Source organism: Coenobita brevimanus, chromosome 104 (genome assembly GCF_032717465.1).
Source record: "Coenobita brevimanus isolate Jiangsu-jjx chromosome 104, ASM3271746v2, whole genome shotgun sequence".
Lineage (NCBI taxonomy): Eukaryota > Metazoa > Arthropoda > Malacostraca > Decapoda > Coenobitidae > Coenobita > Coenobita brevimanus.
This window is the reverse complement of record NC_137057.1, coordinates 9,718,668-9,742,542: the sequence shown is the minus strand read 5'-3', so window position 1 is coordinate 9,742,542 and position 23,875 is coordinate 9,718,668. Positions and strand designations below refer to the sequence as shown.

The 23,875-nt window shown below is 40.7% G+C and overlaps 1 pseudogene; it reads left to right on the top strand.

Moving 5' to 3' along the window:
- Window positions 1-6,544: 6,544 nt before the first annotated feature.
- Window positions 6,545-23,875, top strand: part of LOC145415954 (uncharacterized) — a 35,044-nt pseudogene continuing 17,713 nt past the window's right edge.

Below are 23,875 nucleotides of genomic sequence, written 5' to 3'. Positions count from 1 at the left end.
CAACCATTCCGTCATGCCTAGCTATAATATCAACATTCCCCCCAGCACCAATTCACATCTGTTATAAAAGCAGACTATGTTACTGTCAGCGCAGGTTGCATTGCGGCCACGAATCTGGACTAATAGATAGATAGATGGATGGACAAATAGACAGAAAGATAGACAGATAAATGGCCTGGAACCTAGACTAACATTAATGACCTCGTTTGATGCCCTGGGTGGAAACAATAATAACTACATTACTGTGGCCATGTTTCACACACACACACACACACACAATTACCCCCATGTGTGTGCATGTTGATAAACACTGATTAGGGACTTAATTCTGTCACTATAATGGTATTTTTAAAACTTTATTCTGGATATGTCCTAATGATTTTTTTAATTTAAGGGAAATGACTGAGACGCTTGAATTGGCAGCAGACACATATTTACGTGTGTGTGTGTGTGTGTGTGTGTGTGTGTGTGTGTGTGTGTGTGTAATTCACCGGGTCGGTCAGGATCACCTGATGGTCGTGATCGTCAACTTTTACCCTCCCGGAAGGGAGCTGAGAGCTCATATAGTCCGATCTAAGGGCAAGGCTGTGACCTTCACACACGCACACACCTGTCCTCTTGCTCAAGGGGGACAGTAACCACCCACTTCGTCAGTGAAACTTTTCGCAACCTGAGCGAGGCGCGAACTCCCGTCTACCAGATGGCAAGCCAGAACGTTACCAATGCACCAGCGAGGGTGTGTGTATGTGTGTGTGTGTGTGTGTGTGTGTGTGTGTGTGTGTGTGTTTTAAGGATTAGGGACTGCTCTCTCTCTCTCTCTCTCTCTCTCTCTCTCTCTCTCTCAAAAGCATAGTTATTTTTTGAAGTGAAATTGACAGTGTCAGGGTGGAGGGGGGGAGAAAACTGTATTCGTCCTGAAAGGGTTACAGTTTAGAGGTAAATAAGAGCAAAAGAGTAAACTCGTCTAGAAAGCCAGCTACCTCGCATCGTCGAAATGATAAGAAAAATAAAAAGAAAAAACATTCTCTCACTGAAAAGGTTAAGAATTAGTGACGAGAGAGAGAGAGAGAGAGAGAGAGAGAGAGAGAGAGAGAGAGAGAGAGAGAGAGAGAGAGAGAGACTAGCCCAGAAGTAATAGTTTGTGTAATGAAACTAAAAAAGCACATAGCTAGAGGAATACAGAAAGTGACAAAAAAGTAGGTACACGTAAAAAAAATTGTCACCATGCATCGCCCAGTGACAGAAAAAAAGAAGGAAAAAAAAAAAAAAAAATACAAACAATACTTCCTGCTGTTGAAAAGGTTACTACTTGGTGACCAAAAATACTTTATATATATATATATATATATATATATATATATATATATATATATATATATCATCAGCCGCTGAGGTCCACTGCAGGACCGGCTTATCCCTACCGAAGCAGAGACGATATCCAGTGGCTTAGGCTGTCTGGTAGAGACTGTATGTAGGGTGAGAAGTGTTTGTGTGATTGTAGTGTTGTAGTGGCTTTGGATGTGTGTGTAGTCTGTGAATCAAGTGTAATCGGCCCGCCTTAAGCCGATTAGGTGCAAGCATACTAGTATGCGACACTGGTTCAACCACAGCACCCCTTGTGTCCGCCAAAGTAGCAAGTGGCTTGTTGAACGCTTCCTAAAGCTTTTTACAACTCTGGCGGGAGGCGAACCCTCGCTCACCAGCGTGCGAAACGCACATTCTACCATTGTACCACAGAGGCTCCATATATATATATATATATATATATATATATATATATATATATATATATATATATATATATATATAGATAGATAGATAGATAGATAGATAGATAGATAGATAGATAGATATAGATAGATAGATAGATAGATATAGATATAGATAGATAGATAGAAAGATAATTAATAATGTAAATATGCTGCAAAAAGTTATGTTATCTTGGACAGTGAAAGTGACGGGGCTGGTGATGGGCAGGATAGGGGAGACTGGCAGAGATAGCACCACGCATCGTTCAGTAAAAAAATAAAGGTGAAAAAAGTTAAGAATTTGTAACAAAAAAACAAAAAATGTTCACTCGCTGCCAAAAGTTAGGTTACCTTGGACAGCGAGGTTGACAGTACGAGTGATGGGCGGGGTAGTGGAGACCTGGCAGAGACAGGACCCCACATCACTTCTGACGTAGTGTATTTTCAGGATCCACTCTTCCCCTCCTGCTGGATTGACAGAGACGAACCTTATATCGGACGTGTATGTGACGGATTTCGTGGTCAGTAGTCGAATGTCTCTCCCTCTGACTCATGACACCTGTGGGGTAGAGACCGATGGATGTTTGGTTAAGTTAGGGTTGTGGCAGGTATGGATTCTCTCTCTCTCTCTCTCAGTACACACACACACACACACACACACACACACACACACACACACACACACACACACACACACGACCTTTCTAGTTGAGTCCTGGAATTAATATTCTCACAGTTTGAGGATGAGATGGAAGGAGAGAGTTTTTCTTTTCTTTTTTTATCACTGACAATTCTCTGCGAGGTCATCCAAGAACTCGGATAAATCGCTTCGTGGTATAATGATTGTTTCAGTAATTTATTGTACTACTTCCCAAAATTTGAACTTTTTCAATTCTGTTCAACGACTTCCCATTAATTTTACCCCATTTCCCACAATCCCTACTTTGTTATACGTTCAAGCAGTTTCCATTATGACCTATTTCCTGATGTAGGTTTTTTTTTCCTTTATATTCTTCAATATCTATCCATATTCTATGAATTTCTCCCTATATCACAGCTAACCTAACCCAATCTAACCTAATACTTAATCTGGCCTAATCTAACCAAAACTATCCTTACCTAACCAGCCTAACCTTTCCTAACCTAACCTAACCTAACCGAAACTAAGCTAACCTAATGACTCCACCTGCTTATGTGTTCTTACCTGTATGTACACCCGTTAATGGTCTGCACGACACCTTCTATTTACCTGTACTTATGTAAATTGTGTTCGATATGGCGACAACTGGGTATTGTTTTTGCCGGCGCGCACGCGTGCGTGCGTGCGTGCGTCTGTGTGTGTGTGTGTGTGTGTGTGTGTGTGTGTGTGTGTGTGTGTGTGTGTGTGTGTGTGTGTGTAACAAATACCTTAAATAATTCTATAATTAGAATTTGACCAAACGTGGTGAAATAGCTATGAGACACGGAAGGGGTTGACCCATTGTTTCAAGTACAATAAAAGGTCACAGGGCTGTCAAAATTTTACCTTGCATTGTCAGTTTATTTTAAAAAGTTTCTCCAATTTAATGCAAACTTAGCGGAAGGGTTGAGGGTAAGGCATGAAGGAAAGGATTTGATTTTGACAACCAGCCAAAAGGTCAATTCACAGGGGCAGGGTTAAAGTTCGATCCGTGTGCCTGTGTGGGAACGACTTAACTGAAGCAGTGTTCATCTGATTTGACCAAAATTGGTCTATTTTTAGAAAAGCAAGTTAAAGGCTGAGGCCAGATGGCAAGGTTAACTTAAATTTTTATCCGAGATAGACCAAGCGTTATGGAAAGGTTTGAGAATCAGTCAAATGTCAGCGCAACAGGGCAAGATCAGCTTAAAGTTTTTATTCGATTTGGAACAAATTTGGGGATAGCGTTAAAGGTCAAGGAAGAATGAAATAATTCAGTTTAAAGAGCAATTGGTGGAAGGTCGCCACAGGACGAAGTTAAATATCTGGATTTCGACCATTTGATGTGCACAGGTAGTGCACTCCGTAATTGCTTCTTCTTATTATGTACAGTATATTTAGCTGTGCGTGATGCTAAAGTGGCAGCAGATGAGAGGTGGGGTAGGCGGCTGACAGAGAATTTTCAACAGAATAAGAAAATGTTTTGGAAGGAGGTGAAAAGGGTGCGAAAGGGAGAGTCTGGGAAGGAAGAACGAGTAAAAGCAGAGGATGAAAGGATGTTAATTGAGATGGATGCAGTAAGGAAGAGATGGGCAGAGTATTTTGAAAGATTGTTAAATGTAGAGGAGGAAAGAGTGGCTGAGATTGGGGCGGATGGAAGGGTGCAAGGAATATATGTGTTGGGAGAGTTGAATGATTTTTTGATCACGAAGGAGGAAGTGGAGAAGGCAGTAAAGGAGATGAAAACAGGGAAAGCTGCAGGTATGGATGGGTGTGCTGTGGAATCCCTGAAGGGTGGTGGAGTGACTATTGTTGACTGGTTAGTAAGATTGTTGAATGTGTGCTTTGAGAAAGGTATGGTGCCAATTGACTGGGCAAGTGCTTGTGTGGTCCCGTTGTATAAAGGCAAGGGTGATAAGTATGAATGTACTAGCTTTAGGGGTATAAGTCTGTTGAGTGTTGTAGGTAAGGTGTATGGTAGAGTGTTAATTATGAGAGTTAGAGATGGTACAGAGGGAGTGATTGGTGATGAGCAGTGTGGCTTTAGGAGAGGGAGGGGATGCGTTGATCAGGTGTTTGCTGTGAGACAAGTGTGTGAAAAGTATTTAGCGAAAGGCAAGGATGTGTTTTGAGCATTTATGGATTTAGAGAAAGCGTATGATAGAATTGATAGGGAGGCTTTGTGGACTGTTTTAAGATTGTATGGACTTGATGGTAGGTTACTAAAAGGGGTGAAAAGTTTTTATGTAAATAGTAGAGCGTGTGTAAGAGTGGGAAATGCTGTGAGTGATTGGTTTCCCGTGAGAGTGGGGCTGCGACAGGGATGTGTGATGTCACCTTGGTTGTTTAATATTTACATGGATGGTGTTGTAAGGGAGGTGAATGCAAGAGTTTTAGGTGGAGTTCTGATTCTGGTGAATGTTGATGGTGGAGAGTGGAATCTGAAGCAGCTGCTGTTTGCAGATGATACTGCACTGGTGACTGATTCAGAGGAGAGATTGAGACAGTTGGTAGAGGAGTTTGGAAGGGTGTGTGAAAGGAGGAAATTGAAAGTAAATGAGAATAAGAGTAAAGTGATGAAGTGTACGAGGTTGATAGATGGTAGGGGGATGAATATAGTTTTGAATGGTGAGTTGCTTGAGGAGGTAGATTGTTTTAAATATCTAGGGTCTCATGTTGCTGTGGATGGAAGAATAGATGCAGAAGTGAAGTTTAGAATAAATGAAGTAGGAAAGGTGCTGGGAGGAATGAAAAAAGTGTTTAGATGTCGTTCGCTTAGAATGGATGTAAAGAGAAGGCTGTATGAGGGTGTTGTGGTACCGACTGCGTTATATGGGGCTGAAACATGGAATATGGGTGTAGCAGAGAGGAAAAGTTTGAATGTAATGGAGATGAGATGCCTGAGGAGTATGTGTGGAGTGACGCGTATGGATCGGGTGCGAAATGATGAAGTGCGAAGGAGAACTGGAGTTGTTCGGGAGATGGCTGGTAGAGTTGAGCAGAGGGTGTTGCGATGGTTTGGGCATATGGAGAGAATGGATAATGAGTGATTGGTGAAAAAGATAACTAGATCTGATGTGAGAGGTGTAAGGCTGAGAGGAAGACCACGAATAGGATGGATGGACACTGTGAAGAGAGCGCTGGATGCGAGAGGGATGTCTGTTGATCAAGGAAGAGTGGCTGTGCGTGACAGAAATAAATGGAGAGAAATTGTGAATGAATAAGTGATGACGCAGCCCTGAGGGGATATTCTGCCGCATTTGGTCTGATCAGCTAGTCAGGTCAGGTGCGGGTAAGGGGATGGGTCTGTTATGATGTGGCAGGGGTAAACCAGTTCTGCTGTCGGGCCCTGCTGCGGATGTCACTGATTGTATTGCGCAGTTGACCCTTGTGCGGTGTGGTGCGGTGAAGATCTGTCCGTTCTCCCCTTTGGGGCTAAGATGCGAATGAATGTGTTTGAATGGATGAGTAAATGGGGAGTGTGTCGTCCTGTCTCGGCTACCTCCCTTTCCTTGGGGGAAGCAGCCTAGGTATATAGATAGAGATAGATATTACATCTTCATACCCTTTCTTTCATTAAAGGTTCCACTATAATTAATTACTGAAAATGAATTTTAAACTATTTGTCGCACTAGGCATTTCAATGGTAATTAGAAGATACATTTCTCAAGACATGATAATTATTATTTCTGTTTTCAGCGGATAAGGTTCTCTTAATTTTGCGACCAACGAACGTTTTTATCAGAAGGATGGAATGCGGCGCTATCTAGGAACTGCTTATTTTTTGATGCGGGTTGTTGACTTGTTACCTTTGTAAAGTGTAGTGAAAAATTCATGACCCAGTGTCTTCTCGTGAAAGTCTGCGTCTAAGTAAGATGGAAATAAGCAATCCTGTACATTAAAACATGGCATCCTTCCAATATTTACTTCTACTGTAGCTCACCGTTGTTCTCCATAATAATGTCCTCCACCTTGACAGTAGATTAACTTGTAAGTGAATTAGATGGTTAAGATACTGCACTTACATAATATTTTTTTTTTAATTTACCATCACAATGTATTTTTACTAATATCGCATATTGTGATCGCAGCAGCAAATTTCAGTGTGGTGTGTGGATGGAGGTGCGGGCGTGGTGAGATGTGGGTGTCTAGCGAGTGTGTGGGTGTGGATGGTACCTCTGACGGCTGTACGTCGCCCTTCGTGGCCGTGGGGAATCAATGCCTCTACTTCGTCACCTTTGCTGAGCTGACCCAACAGGAGGCGCGACAGATGTGTCACTCACTTGAGGCTGAATTGGCCGTCATCAACACCGCATCAGGATTCAAGAACGTCATTGACCACATCAACAATAACGGTACAGTATTACGAGTTTACCTAAGTAGTTAGAGATTCTTGAGTTGTTGTGAAGCAGATGTTGACCTGTTAATTTTTTCATGCATTCCACTCTCCGGTACTGTGCAGAGAATGACAGTGAAAGTAACTGGTGTTAGTGTTATTTACATGAGGTCATCCGTCCTATCCATCATATTTTAGATAAGTATAACAAGCCTCCTGTATGAATTAAGCTTTAGAACAACTTCTGTTTGAAATTAAATTTAATTCTGTAATAACTGAAACACTGAGATATCACGAACGTCAAAACTTGTGGCTCTTCTGCTTCTGAAGTAAGCCTATGATTTAGATAAGTATGCAGATATGAGGATTTACAATTGTGACATAAAGATCATGTATTTTCCATGTTTATGTGGGGAGATTCCACGAGCATCTTTGTGGGTCGCCACAGTTCCTTAAAAATCAGGTTTTGAAGTTTGATATGTAGAGAGAATGGAGGATAAAAAATGGGTGCGGAGGGTGAGAGGTGTGAACGTTATGGTTTGAGTTATGAGAGGCAGACCAAAAAAGACCTGGGACGAGGTCATAGAGTGTGACCTCAGGGATAAGAGATTGAATAGAGAGGCTGCATGACATCAAGCAGTGTGGAAAACCGCCATTAATTGACCAAGGCCGACACAGGCAAGTATGTTGCAGCCTTGGTAAACGAACGAACGAACGGTACCTCCACCTACACCATGCCACATTTGGTACACTCCATCCCAAAACCCACTCCTGAACATCCCCAGTGTACTATTAGCCCATGATCTCAGTGCAACAAACCCCTAATGGCTAAACACGTAGACACAGGAATGCTAAGTATCCCTTATTCAAAAACAGACTAAACACGTACGGTAAACATCCTGAACAACCACCATACCCCAACACGAACTCCACACGACGGCCTCCTCTCCTGGTCTTGTTGCATGTGATTTTACGGAATGAATTTTTTATTCTAACTTCACCCAAGATTGGCATCTCTCCATCATGAATACTAATATGTATAAAGGAGTTAACCCTACAATATGGTGGCAGCCATCATGAAGTGCTATGGAAAGGATGTAGAGCCACAGTATTACCTTATTCTGCCTTATTCTACCACCGAGCTACATGAAATGAACCACAAAGGGAAAAAAATCCCAGCAAGACTGAGGTAAAATAACTATAGCTGTACAAACTGTCTGGAGAGTAACTAATGAACTCTCATTTAACCACGTCCCCAGTATCATCACAAGCAGTAAAAGTAAATCCAGATAGATAGGAAAGTTATGACCAGTCACAAGAAGGCTAACTGGGTAAGGTTCACGCAGGAGAGAGCAAACACTAGATTCGTCGAACCTGGACTCTTCAAACACTCACAGACCTTCACTACTCATAGAAACATCAAGGAATTTCATATCTCTAGTGTTAATACCAAAAACTTCAACTCTAACATCTCCCCTCAAATAAAACAACTCATCAAGAATAGAAACAAATTAAAGAGAAAATCCCAACCTATCCAGTAGAACTAGAAACCATAAACAACCTAAACAATACCACAAAATGAGTTGATTAAAATGCACCAGCAAGGCACCTGGAAAAATTTCTGCTAGCTCAAAAAAGCCAATGCATCCATAGGGTTAACACCAAGCTGAGGAACATGTATTCATTTCTGGGGCTGGAAGGGGCAGCCTATCGTAGAGCATGCATGTACGTATATACTGGTTTTTGTGCCAATATTGGAGACCAGATAGTTCCAACCGTGGGCGTAAGTCATGGAGGGGATGAGGGGATAAATCTCCTTACAATTGGCCTGGGGGATATGCTCCGCCTCCCCGTTCCCTGTAATTCAAATAATCCTGAAATAATGCAATGTTTATTTATAATAATGTAACCCACAGAATATTTACAGATTTTACATAAAAATAATAGTTATCTCAAAACCGAGAAAGATGACGTTGCTAAAAACTTAGTTTTTAAAATGAGCGGCAGTGTGATGATGCAATGATGTCAAATTTATCTAAAAGTAACGAACTGTGCAACATTTCTTGTCCTCGTGCATGGTACCTGCTATTTTGTCTGTCTATATTATAATGATCCGATTTCTGCATGTATGTTTGTTTACTTGTTACCGTAACACAGCACAAACGGGGCAACGTAGCGCAATTTTTGTTGGAGAAAGGTACCGTAAAATGCCCTAACTTGAAGGATAAAACAAAACCTAGTCCAATCGGGCCACCTATTCTTGAGTTATGACTCATTTCTGACCTTTTCACTTCGAGCGGAGGCTGCAGAAGGCGTTCTTTAAGCGAGTTTTTATAAATTTTATATGCAAGCAGCTTTATCATCTCACTACCATCGGGATGGCCCTCCCTTCTCTCTACATTTAAGTACTTCTTAGTCTGAAGAAGAATCGCACCACCAACCCCCCGCCCAAAAAATAAAAAATAAAAATCAGCATACATCAACACTGATGGGTCCAGATTTGAGGAGAGGCTGTTTATTGTCCCGTCTAAGTTTACTTTGAAATTCATTTTCTTTGCTACATTGGTGAAATCTTTTTAAGGATCTATTGTTTGACAGATCTATTTTTTGAGCAGAACTGGGAGGAGCTGACTATTGGCTTGATGGCAGTGACCTAGCAACCGAGGGAGACTGGTGCTACACTTCTGGCCAAGCAGTCCCCGTGGGAACACCTTTCTGGGAATCATGGGTCGGTGGGCGTCAGCCAGATGATGCAGAAGGCAATGAAAACTGCCTGCATATCAGAGCCAATGAACTCTACTACATGACTGACAACCCCTGTACAGATACACAACAACCACGTCACTTAACTCTTGCAGTAAGTACTGGTACCACTGTTCACCATAGATCAGTAAGTAGAGGTACCCGGTACTGTGCATGCACTCATTATTTCATTTTCACTGGAAGACAATAATGTTCGTGGTATGGAAATGACAAACAGAATGAAAGGATGAATCCGCTGAAGCGTTTCTTCGACAACAAAAATATCACAACACGTCAGCAAAGTACTGTATTAGAAATAGCCTTAATAACAATAATGCCAGGAATCTTGAGACGAAAGAGTAAACCTGCCATTGACAGATACTATGGGTTTCGTCAAAAACACTGTACTACATGACTCCATGAAATCAATATACTCTCGTCTTCATTGCTTTTAACAGTGTCTGGCATTTCCGTATGGTCTGTCGTCCCTAACTGTTTTTGTGTCTGTAACAGAAGGATTCACGCAATGACAGATTATCCCCGCTATAAATGCTGCGGTTATACAGGCATTCATGTGGACACTGACTTTGTTTACCCATAACAATGAACTACTGTCTGTCAGTCATAATCCTGTCGACATTTGCAGATGGCGACCATTCGTATTTCTTCACGTTTAACATAGTATTTTTAAACACACACACACACACATACACACACAGACACACACACACACACACACACGCACACGCATACATTTTTTCTCTCTCTATTTGTATGTATGTATGTATGTATGTATCTTGATAGATAGATAGATACAGATATATCTATATCTATCTATCTATCTCTATCTATCTATCTATCTATCTATATATATATGTATATATATATATATATATATATATATATATATATATATATATATATATATATATATATATATATATATATATATATACACACACACACACACCCGCAACTTCTGGTGCGATTAGCGGGTGTCAAGTTTTTAAACGACGCATGTGTGTGTGGTAGGTTTCAAGTTTTAAGCGGCGAATGTGTGTGTGTGTGTGTGTGTGTGTGTGTGTGTGTGTGTGTGTGTGTGTGTGTGTGTGTGTGTTCTTACCTAATTGTTCTTACCTAATTGTATCTTTACAGGAATGAGTCAAGCTCGTACTGTCCCGTGTCTTAAACCATTTTTATCGTACATATCCCTGAATTTATGAATTGTTTTGGCACACACTATTTCATTCGGTAGTGTATGCTACTGATCAATTGCCCTATTTGGGAAACTAAATCTCCTTACATCTTTATCGCCTCTTTTTTAATGCATTTTTTTTTTTACAGTGTCCTCTTGCTGATGCATCCCCATAGGTTATGTAATCATTTATGTCTATTTTCTTCTCCCCTGATATGCATTTATATAGCATAATCATGTCTCCTCTTTTCCGTCTCTCCTGTAGTATAGGTAGAGTCAGTTTTTCTAGTCTTTCTTCGTAGCTTAGATCCCATAAGCTTGGTACCCATCTTGCAGCGGCCCTTTGAACTTTTTCAATCTTGTCTGTGTTTTCTGAGATAAGGACTCCAGACTACTGATGCATACTCCAGGGTTGGTCTGATGAATGATGTTATTATCTTTCTTAGCATGTCTTCATTTATGTGTGTGAATGCTATTCTCATATTTGCAAGCAGTGTATACATGTTCCGTACCTTCTCACTGATGTGGTTACCCGGAGATAGTCTGTTATTGATAATCACTCCCAAGTCTTTCTTTCTTTCTGATATGTGTTGGGTTTTACCTCCTAACTTATAATCCCAATCAGGTCTTTTTTCTTGATTACATGACACTTGTCCACATTGAGTTCCATTTGCCATGTATTGCTCCATTCATGATGTTTATTTAAGTCTTCATGTAGCTCTTTATAAGCGTCTGCATTAGTAATTCTCCTTCGTATTTTTGCATCATCAGCAAACATATTTAGATAGCTTTCATTTTCATTGTTGCTATCTATGTCATTTATAGACACTAAAATCATAATTGGTGCCAGCACTGAGTCCTGTGGAACTCAGCTAGTCACTTCCCTCCATGATGAGTAATTTCCCCTTAGTACTGTTCTCATTTCCCCTTTTTTGAGAAAATCTTGCATCCAACAATTCAGTTTGCCTTGGATTCCTCCTTGATGGTACAGTTTCCGTAAAAGTCTTTGGTGCAGCACTCTGTCAAATGCTTTCTTGAAATCTAAGTACATACTGTCCACCTATCCTTCTCTTTTCAGTAATATTTCTGTTACTCTGTCACAGTAGCTGAACAGAATAGTAACATGATTTTCCCTTTCTGAAACCAAACTGTCTTTCTGTTATCATACTATGTTCTCGATGATTTACCCAAACTTTTCTTATCAGCTTTTCTAATACCTTGCTTACAAATTGGTTAGTGATACTGGTCGGTAGTTGTGTAGATTTTGTCTATTCCCTTTCTTGAATAAGGAAACAATGTTTGCTTCCTTCCAAATATTAGGTAGTTTACCTTGTACCAAGAATTCCTTGGATATTAAAGACAATGGTTTACTTAACTCCTTTGCACATTCATGTAGCACCAAACATGAAATTTCATCAGGACCATTTGCATTTCCTTTGTCTAATTAACTTAACTCCCCCTGTATTTCTTTTTCTGATATTTGTATATCTTGTAATATGTGTGGGCATGCATGTTCCATACCATCCCTCTCAAAATTATTTTCTTCTGTAAAATCTGATTGGAAATTCTTATTTAGTGCTTCACAAATATCCTTCTCTTGTGTATAGGTGATCCCCTCATCCGTAATGGACTGTATTTTATCCTTTACTTTGGCTTTGCTTCGGATGTAGCTGTAAAATAGCTTCGTTTGATCACTACTTTTATTTACTATGTCCTCCTCAAGCTGTCTTTGGGCTTCCGTCCTTATTCTTGTATAATCGTTTCTTGCCTGTTTATACGGTAGTTGTTTCATGCCCTCTCACTACAGTGTCTTCTGCATCTGTCCCACAACGTCTCATTTTTTTTTTTTTTTTTTTTTTTTTTTTTTTTTTTTTACATTCTGTATTAATAACAGAAACCACCGACAGTTATTAACACTCAGGCCTATACACGTTTCCTTAACCTGAATATTTAGTTTTATTACAGTCATGTGTAAAATACTACACGTCATCCTCAGTACTGACAGCAAACATTGAGTGTCAAATTATTCGAAAGTTATATATATATATATATATATATATATATATATATATATATATATATATATATATATATATATATATATATATATATATATATGAGGCATGACGTCCACCCACGGAAAAATGTGATGCCGCCTCCCCTCGCCGTCACCCATGAGACACATCGACATTTAAGGCATGGGAAATTGTTTGCACTAAAGCACTGGAAGGGAGGGCTGTGCGAATGATGAGAAGACAGCTGGGAGAAGAAAGGGTAGGTGATGGTAGATGGCTTGAGGTCAGAGTCAGGTTCCATTTGCCATTCCCTAATAAATAGTGGCAAATGTGTTTTCATTGTTCATTCATGAGTCATATTCTCAAGTACACCCGTGCTTACCTACACCCATCATGCACTAAACTATTTGCCTTCACCAGTATGCCTCCACACCCCACTTCGAGGACGGGACATAAGGCCGTTCCCTTCCACACACCAGACTTCCACTAGCGTGTTGTCGACCAGGTTAGGCCAAGCGGAATGACTGTATGAACATGTATAAATATAGATAAAGATGCCATTTCCACCCACACTTGGTAACCTTACAGTTCAAGGTGAGAACAACGATAGCAGTGATACATCTGTTGACAAACACGATCTGGCAGTGTTTTGCTTATCTTATCAGATTTGACCTGCAGGTAAATTGGATGTTTTATCGCAGGGATATGAAACGTGACTACTAGGTTAAACTATATCCATCCTATCGTAAAGGTGCGATATACCTGTATCTACTGTGAACGAAATATAACTGTATTCGTCTTCGCATATACAGCCTATCGTTCCTTCATGGCACTAGGTGTGTGTGTGTGTGTGTGAACTACACTCTGCCTGGTGAATCCAGTTACATATAAGGCACTATTTTGCAAAATCAGCTCCTGTAGGGAATACTCTGGTATGCCTCGCACTAGAGGTATCTGTTGTAATACCAATGACACGTCTTCTGTTGTTTGGGATGCAGCAGTAGCCCCTGTCCACTTACACCATCAAGAAGTGCCCATAGCCCCCTCCTCATCACCACACCGGATTTGCCCAGCCAACAAATCCCTGACACCCCTTCCTCAAAGCACATCATCGTTAAACATAGGCCATAGGCACAAACTCACCGGAAAAAAAAAAATGACAAAGAACAAAATCACACCTGCCAAAAACTCACTGCAAAAACAAAATCACAGGACAATAACTTATCAGACAACACTCACCACCAAAAAAAAAAAAAAAAAAAAATGTACCAGAAAAACTAAAACCCAAACTGAAAAAGGACTATAACACAGTGGGAAAAATTTGTAAATGTCAAAAACATATGAATCTAATTTAACATACTCATCTTTTGAGTTTATGTAATTCTAATGAAGCTTGCCAGCAAATTATATAGTGGCAAGTTAACCTCAAACTCACGTTTTTAACTTGGCAGATTTAAAACGTCAGAAGAGATAGAATGAATTAGTACAGTAAACCAACATACGAGTATTTATCACATTAAGAAGGGTCACGTAAGAGACTTACTGTGTGAGATTAATTATTGTCTTACTAGTGTGTTGTGTCATGTGAGTTCTTGTCCTTTTTAACGTTTAGGACTTTAGGTGGTCAAGTTATGTCTGGTAAGTGTATGTCCAGCCCCCCGTAACACACACACACCGGGTGCAGTGGCTACGTGGGTTACCTGCCTTTTTCTAACCTTACTATAAGGTGATCAAACAAGTAACCAGGTCATGAATATGTCAGGCAGGATTACAAAACGAGTACCATAAGATGGAAAATAGTATCTGATATAGCAATAATAATCACATTATATGTCACTGTGAGGCATGTGTTGTAAGCTGTAATGAGTTCGTTCTATAACCCAGCGAGTAATTACTGCAGTGGATCGATTACCCAGATAGATACACTACATTTACTTTGATGGGTGAATTAATCATTTCAGTCACAAGTGTCTCTCGAAGACGAAATTATGTTTTTTCGATGGTTTTTGATGTTTGGCGGGGAAGTATCACCAAATCTGCGATGGGAATTCAGGTCAGAAACATTCAAGTAACATCAAAGACCATCCGAAAAACATAATTTTGTCTTCGAAAGTCTAACCAATCCAACTTTGAGGGGCTAAAGTAGGCAAATGAAACTGACCAAACGAAACCTACCCTAACTTAATCCATAACCACTCCCTGGACACCCCATCTACGCCACTGAACCGAGGATCTATGTGTCACCTAACTCATGACACGCGACAAAAATATTAAACCGATTATGCTTATTGTCACCAATTTTTTATCGCGATGTTCTCGGTGAATCAGTCATTTGCGGAAGAAAGCCACAGAAAGCGAGTGTCACAAAACTGTCTAAAGTAATGATTCCTCATGTAAAATATACCACATTTCAGATCCTGACCTAAACAATAAAAAACTAAAAGCTAACAAGCAATCTGTGGTGTAGATATTCATAAACATGGCATTGTCTTGACACAGGGGTCACGCTAGCCAGTATGTCTTATGTTCGCACGTTTATATTATTGTATATTATCGATTGATACCTCAAAAACGGTCAAAACACAGGCTATGATAACAATCACCATATATTAAACAATCTATAACTATATTAGCAATGGCTCTGCTCACACCGCCATCCCTTACACAGTGGTGATCTAGGGCATTATGATATTGTACGAGTATACACAGGGACTAAGTTAAAGTCAGGGTGACGCGATGAGATGTAACCACAATAGTCCACCACACTCCTTATCTGTTAGTCCTGAACGCTGTGTCCGACGGCCGGTGTAACTTATCCTAACCATGTAGTGTGCCTTGCCATATTTATATAAGCGAGACGTGAAATACGATGCTGTTCCTCTGTATAATATGCTTGTGTTTGGTAAGCGCAAATGTTTGCAACCCCAAATGTCGTCGTAGTCCGTGGGTAAGTGGCACATGCATGCCGATGCACTAAGTATTTTTTTCCACCTGCCCGTTTCCTAGCTTTTAGCACGGTGCCAAACAAAAACTACGGTGGGACATATAATGCATCAGATATGTTGCACAGGTGATATTTATTATTCTCATCTATACTAGATACAGGTCTCTCTCTCTCTCTCTCTCTCTCTCTCTCTCTCTCTCTCTCTCTCTCTCTCTCTCTCTCTCTTCTAGCTAAACTGTTGTCATGCAATGTTTTATTTATTTATTTTTTTTCTTCAAATGACGTGCTATAACTACCTGGTTTCTCACCCTCATATTTTCCTTTATACTTCCATTTGTTATGCATACATGACTTGTCTAGAGGAAATGTTTTTTATTCTACCCATATTACGTGTCAGTCGATTCACGGTGGGAGAGAGAGGGTGGCCGGGCTGAGGGGTAGTTTGTGTCACAGTGTAATTGACCACCATTTTCAACTGGAATTAGGAAACTGAATATGCATGACATAACTGCACATATGGCACGTAACCACCCGAGTCGTGTGACATGTTGGTGTTGGTTTTACATCTATCAGAAATATGCCTAACACATATAGCGCACTGCTAACTCGGTAATAACAACTACCCCCCACCACCTAACCCCCACCACCATCACTACCCTTCCTCCTTACAGCTCACACCGCGGACCACCAACTGTTGCCAGAACTGGGACTTCATGAACGGTGGTTCAGATTCACTGCTCCGGGGTTTACAAGGTTCTCTCTCAGGACAGGACTTTAGAACGTGACTGTAAGGTAGCGACATGAAACGCGAGATTAGGAACACGTGCATTTACATTTTATTGGTGAAATATACTGTGTATCTCATATATTGATAGATTTGGTTATGTACTATGTGAAAATAACGTGAAAGACTGAACCACATGCTTGTAAGAAAGAGAACGTCTCGCACACTTGAGTTAGCACAAAGGTAGTGAAATGCAACGTGAGATACGTACTTGTAGATGGTGTAATATACCGTGTATCTCATAAAATGATAAATTTGGTTATGTGTTATGTGAAAAGAAAGTGAAAGTGAACCACGTGATCGTCTGAAAATCATCGCGAGGTTAGGAACACGTGCATTTACATGTTATGGGTGAAATATACCGTGTATCTCATAAAGTGATAGATTTGGTTATGTTTTATGTGAAAAGACAGTGAAAGACTGACCCACGTGCTCGTAAGAGTGTGTGTTGTACACCTGAGTTAGCACAAAGGTAGCAAAATTCAACGCGAGGTTAGGAGCACATGCATTTACATATTATTGGTGAAATATATTGTAATTCTTATACAATGATGGACTTGGTTATGTGTAATGTGAAATAAAAGCGTAAACACTGCAGCGTGTTCTCATAAGGGAAACACCGTCTGCTACATATTAGCACACAGGTTAGGGTCTGTGGAACACGTGCATTTACATTTTAGTGGTGAAATGTACTGTGTATCTCATAAAAATGATAGATTTGGTTATGTGTGATGTGCAAAGGAAATGAAGGATTGAACCAAGTGATCGTGGCCCCTACCTGTGCGCAAAGCCAGGTGTACAAGACGATGTTTTTCAAGGACATGCACGTATATCATGAATCCTCGCGTTGTACCAGTGTTAAGCAAAGTTCTTGCAACAATCGCTCCACCTCCTGCAGTAGTTGGCCCGTCAGGAGTACCTCTGCCAATTACTACCACGACTGGTCCACCTCATGCAGTAGCTGGCCTGTAAGGAGTAATTCCACCAATTACTGCCACGATCGCTCCACCTCCCGCAGTAGCTGGCCCGTCAGGAGTCATTTGGCCAGCTCCTGCCACTGCACCTCCAGCAGGAGTACAGAGGCGAGGAGATGGAGGAGCACCGCCGGCCAAGCTCCGTCGATATCAATGATAGGACATGCTTGGACTCAACTCTACACCACATCCTGGAGAGAATCTCCGACAGGAAAAGGCTGCGGTGTGTATCATACTGATGAATGCAAACAGCAGTAAATCACATCGGAAATACACACACACACACACACACACACACACACACACACACACACACACACAGTGGTAACGCTCTCGCTTGCCAACTGGTGGACGGGAGTTCGCGCCTCGCTCAGGTTGCGAAAAAGTTTCACTGACGAAGTGGGTGGTTACTGTCCCCCTTGAGCAAGGGGACGGGTGTGTACGTGTGTGGAGGTCACAGCCTTGCCCTTAGATCGGACTATATGAGCTCTCAGCTCCCTTCCGGGAGGGTAAAAAGCTGACGATCACGACCATCAAGTGATCCTGACCGATCCGGTGAATTACACACACACACACACACACACACACACAGGCTGTGATCGTACCTGTCCTCCTCTGTGCAGCTCCATCTCCTCTCAAAAAACACTACAACATTGCTAGAGGACGTGAGACACCAGCTTATTTGTCTAGTTTTTATACTACTGTATTGTATTGTGAGGCATAAAATGTGTGTTTACCATATATTTCTCATAGAGAAAATGTGGTGGATCTCATTGTTATTCTCTCAGTCATTATACTCATAAAGTATAGGTCGCATCAAAAATCCGAAGAAAGCTTGACCAAGCTGATGATTTCTTATGCATACTTTTGTAAAGCAAAGTAACCTATGTGTGAAAATAATTGGGGAAAAGTTACGAAAGACGAACATAATACTCAGCCTACGGGACTGAGCGTACGTACGGTCACCGTGCGCAAACCGCTCACAACCCATCGTAACCTTTCAAAATTCATTTTCTCAATAACAGTAAGGCTTATGACACTGAATTATATCATAAGCTTCCTTAACCTTTGGGCTACAAAAGTGGATAGAATTTACATATATGTTTGTTACAGTGTCACTAACAACATAGGAAATAATAAACAAATCTGATGTCTTTAGGCTATTTTCGTAGTTTTTTTTTATTATTATTATTTACTCGAAAACTATTGGACATATCAACTTGAAACTTTCACAGATGAAAGATCGTGAAATTCAGCATATAGACATGTCCTTTGCAGCTGCGCATAAAGGGAAAATTTTTTCACGGTGATGTTGGGAGGTTATGAGAAGCAGGTTTTCACATAAATAAAGTTTCTTCAGGCTTCATTTCTGTACATTTATTCATGTTTTATGTTTGTTTTTTATCTTATAAACATCAACGAAGATGATGGGATGTGATTTATAACAATATTAGCACTTTCTGAGGGTAAATTGGGCCATAGAAATTTTTCCCTTGCCACGCACGCGGAGCAAGCCTGAGCGAGGTTTTGGTTCTGTGCATGGAACCGAAACTTATTGGAAACTTATGGTGCGCGAGGGGGTTAAAAGAAAGATAACACGTTTCTGTGGATCCTAGTCAAAACAGCCGTTTGTTAACACTTCCATGCGATGCCATCACAACGTCAGGTTGCAAATGGATAGCAGTGTATTACAAACACAGATGATGAAACATGATTCAAGACAGAATAAAGAGACAACTCACAGCAGGAAACATCAATTATTCCCTTACGCACTAAAAACACCAGCGACTGGACTCTCTCTCTCTCTAGCTAAACTGTTGCCATGCGATGTTTTAATTTTTTTTTCTTCAAATGACGTGCTATAACAACCTGGTTTCTCACCCTCATGTTTTCCTTTATACTTCCATTTGTTATGCATACATAACTGGTCTAGAGGAAATGTTTTCTATTCCACCCATATTACGTGTCAGTCGATTCACGGTGGGAGAGAGAGGGTGGCCGGGCTGAGGGGTAGTTGTGTCACAGTGTAATTGACCACCATTTTCAACTGGAATTAGGAAACTGAATATGCATGACATAACTGCACATATGGCACGTAACCACCCGAGTCGTGTGACATGTTGGTGTTGGTTTTACATCTATCAGAAATATGCCTAACACATATAGCGCACTGCTAACTCGGTAATAACAACTACCCCCCACCACCTACCCCCCACCACCATCACTACCCTTCCTCCTTACAGCTCACACCGCGGACCACCAACTGTTGCCAGAACTGGGACGGTGGTTCAGGTTCACTGCACCGGGGTTTACAAGGTTCACTCTCAGGACAGGACTTTAGAACGTGACTGTACAATACGCACTTCTTCTTATGAGCAGTTGGGTCAGTCTTTTACTGTCTTTTCACATAAAACATAACCAAATCTATCAATATATGAGATACACAGGATATTACACCAATGCAAGTACCTTGTCCTTACCTGTCTGCTAAGGTGTAGCAGATGATGTTTCCCTTACCTAAAGATGCTGCAGAGTTTACGCTTATATTTCACAATACACATAACCAAATCCATCATTATATGAGAAATACAGTATATTTCACATCAGTACATGAACGTGCTCTGTGTATCACATTTGCCATACCTAAGGTATCGCAGATGACATCTTCTGACAAGCACGTGGTGTAGTGTTTATGTTCATCCACATAAGCGTAAACATATCACTGTAACACTCATACTTTATTTCACACAAAAAGCATACGGAATAAATATAACAATATGGTAGAATAAAATATCCCTATAAACCTCCTCTATTTTATCCCCTCTTGACAACGGCGTGCCGTGGGTGTAAGGCGTACGTGATTCATGCCCTTGCCAATATTTTATCACGTACACTCGTTGCACTATACTCCTATCTATTGCACAATAACACTATCCACCATATATCAGCGTAAAACAAGGACTTCTTCAGCACCTTCGCAAATATTCCATTCGGGACAACACTGTGTCGTAAGGCGGTTTCCTGACTCCCCCTGTTAAACGTTTCACCATGTCCTTGCTCACTAGCTATTGCACACTATATTCACCTGATTCACTGTCACTGTTGTTCAATGGTTGAATACTCACACTGGGTGCAAGGTAAAGGGAGTGTAGTTGTTGGGACACGGCAAAATACAGGGTAGGCCTAGCTCACTCTTCGTTGAGCCAATGGCTGATAACGGCCAAGAATGATTCACAAAAACCTAATTCCCTTTTGCAAACACCAAATCTAATCACAACAGTGTCCAAAAAGTAAACACAAGCACTATTGGTATAGTGGAATATGACACGCACCCGGGACAGGTAAACAGAGTATGATTTAAAGGGCCTGCTGCATGCTACCTTCTCCTTTGACATCCGTTGTGGTACTAATCAACCTGTCTGGGCTGCCATGCCTCTTGGGCCCCACAGTTGCCAAGTGATTACTTTCTACGGGCAGTGCGGAAACTATGACGCCTCCAAAAATGACGCCGATCGGCTAAAAACTTTTTCTTTGACAAAGGTTATTATGCTTAAATGATGACAAACTCGTCAACAAGCATAGTCACAGCCACACCCATAGGACGACAAACGCGTCAATGAGTATACTCGCAGCCATACCCATATGATGACAAACGCATCATAGTGGGCAGAGGGGTTAATTTCATCCATTTCATTCTGCAATGCCATCTCCAATCTGTTTACCCATTCTACCAACTTATAGTACGTCGCCATATCAACCAGTTCCTGGTAGAAATCATCATCCTGCTTTTTACCTTTATCCCTTATCTTAGCTCCTACCAAACTTGCTTTACTAAAGTAGGTGGACATCATGTGGTACTAAGGGCACAGATTCTGCTTACATTCCTTGGCACAGACAAAACAATCAGCTGATGCTTGCTGGGCACATGCCTGCACTACTTTGTTTATTTTGCTATTTGAACAACAGTCTTACTTAAAACTTCCTCTTTTATATTAGGACACCATTTAGCTTAACCTGGTACAGAGCTTGACTCATAAAATGATACCGTACTAATTTAGGTATGGCCACTTGGCCAGGTTGGCCAGATGCGGAGCGATGTGACATGTGTCCTGCCTGCCCAGTGCCTTGTGTGTATTTACCTAATTGTACTTACCTAATTGTGATATACAGGAAATGAGCTACGCTCGTGGGGTCTCGTCTCTGTTTCTCAGTAAGTCAAATTTAGCTTGAAACTCGTTTACGTTTTTAGACTGGATGATCTCTTTGTCCAGGCTATTCAACAGGTCTATACATCTATATGGAAAACTATATTTCTTCAGTTTCATTCCGTGTCCTATTGTTACTCTCTTATCCCAGAAAAAGAGATCTTCTTTGTCAATTTTATCTACTCTCGCCATGGTCCTGAACACTGAAATCATGTCTCCTCTCTTTCTCCTTTCTTTTAAGGAAGGCAAATCCAGCTTTTCCAACCTCTCTCTGTACGACAGATCTGCCAGACTGGGAACCATTATGGTTGCTGTTCTTGGTATTCTCTCAATCTTGTTTATATCTTTCTTTTTGTGTGGAGACCACACTACTGCTGCATATTCTAACCTGGGACAAATCATGGCCACTATCATTTTTTTTTCATCTCCTTATCCATATAATGAAAAGATATTCATATATTAGTCAGGAGTTTATACGTCTCTCTAATTGCCTTGTTAATGTGTTTTTCAGGTGACAAACTCTCCTTGACCAGCACTCCCAAATCTTTATCTTCTCTTGCTTTTGTGATTGGTTCATTACCCATTAAATGATTCAATGATGACCTCTTGGTACTTTTACCCATTTCCAATATTTTACATTTCTTTGCATTAAATTTCATTTCCCACATCCGGCTCCAATCGTGTATCCTATCCAGATCCTCCTGCAGCATTTTACAATCCTCCTCAACCTCTTCCTTCCTCAAGATCTTTGCATCATCTGCAAACAGACTTGCATAACTGTCCACTCCATCTACCATATCATTTACATAAATCAGGAACATTACTGGCGCCAACACCGAGCCCTATGGGACTCCACTTGTTACTTCCCTCCATCCAGACATCCTATCCTTTATTAATGTCCTCATTAATTTTGTCTGTCTCTCAAAAAGTCTCTCATCCATTCCAGGAGGCTCCCCTTCAGTCCTCCTATATGCTCCAGTTTCCACATTAGTCTCTTATGCGGTACCTTGTCGAAGGCCTTCTCCAAATCTAAATACACACAATCCACCCAACCATCTCTCTCCTGTAGCATGTCAATAGGTCTTGAGTAAAAACTCAACAACTTGGAAACACATGACCTTCCACTTCCCAACTGACTATCAGCCAAAATAATCATCTCTTCCATATACTTTATCCATCTATCTTTCAGAATTCTCTCACACAATTTTGCGACCATACTGGTTAGGGACACCAGTGTATAATTCAGGGGTTCTTCCCTGATTCCTCCTTTATAAATTGGTACCACATTTGCCCTCTTCCATTCTTGAGGCACTTTCCCCTCTTCCAGAGAACACACAGTTACTGTGAATCTTATCCTCCAGTTGTTTTCTGCATTCCTTCAGTACCCAACTAGAGATTCCATCTGGTCCTGGGGCTTTCCTTACATCTTGAGTTTCCAGTAATTTATACAGTACACTTCCTGTACTTCCACTTTTATTTTTTATGTGTGTGTGTGTGTGTGTGTGTGTGTGTGTGTGTGTGCGTGTGTGTGTGTGCGTGTGTGTGTGTGTGTGTGTGTGTGTGTGTGTGTGTGTGTGTGTGTGTGTGTGTGTGTAACAAAAAATTAGAAAATAAAAAACTTGGTGGGAGGATACAGGGACAGCACATACAGAATAATAGGACATGCTGACCCCCAAAAATCAGCTTATGCAGTTATTACTTAAGTCTGACCAAACGTAGGTCAAGGTCACAGAGGATGGTCAAAATGTGACTCATGTGTGTGACTCTTAACAAAATAACTCAGAGTTTGAGTCCAGTTTAAACCAACCTTGGTGAAATGGTTGAGAGTCAGACAAGGAGTACATCAGTTTTGTTTTTTTTAGAACAAGTTAAAGGTCAAGGTCACTGGAATAGATCAACCTAATTTCTCTTCTGATTTAGATCAAACATTGTGGAGCAGTTTAGGAAAAGATAAGACATAAATGATTCGGTTTTGAAATCACTTAAAGGTCAAGGTCACATGGAAAGGTCAAAGGCAATACTTACAAGGAAAGGTCAACCCATACAGTAATGATCTGCTCTGATTCAAACTTAACGGAAATGTGAAGGGCCAGATAAGAACAAAACGATTAAATCTTGTGAGCAATCAGTCAAAGGTCAATGTCACAAGTCAGTGTAAACTAAATAATTAAAACAGTTTATATTGTACGTGGATTGAAATTGGTGGATGAGTTGAAGATCACCCCAAAAGTTGATCTATTGCTTTTAATAACATAGGCTTACAGGTCAAGGCCA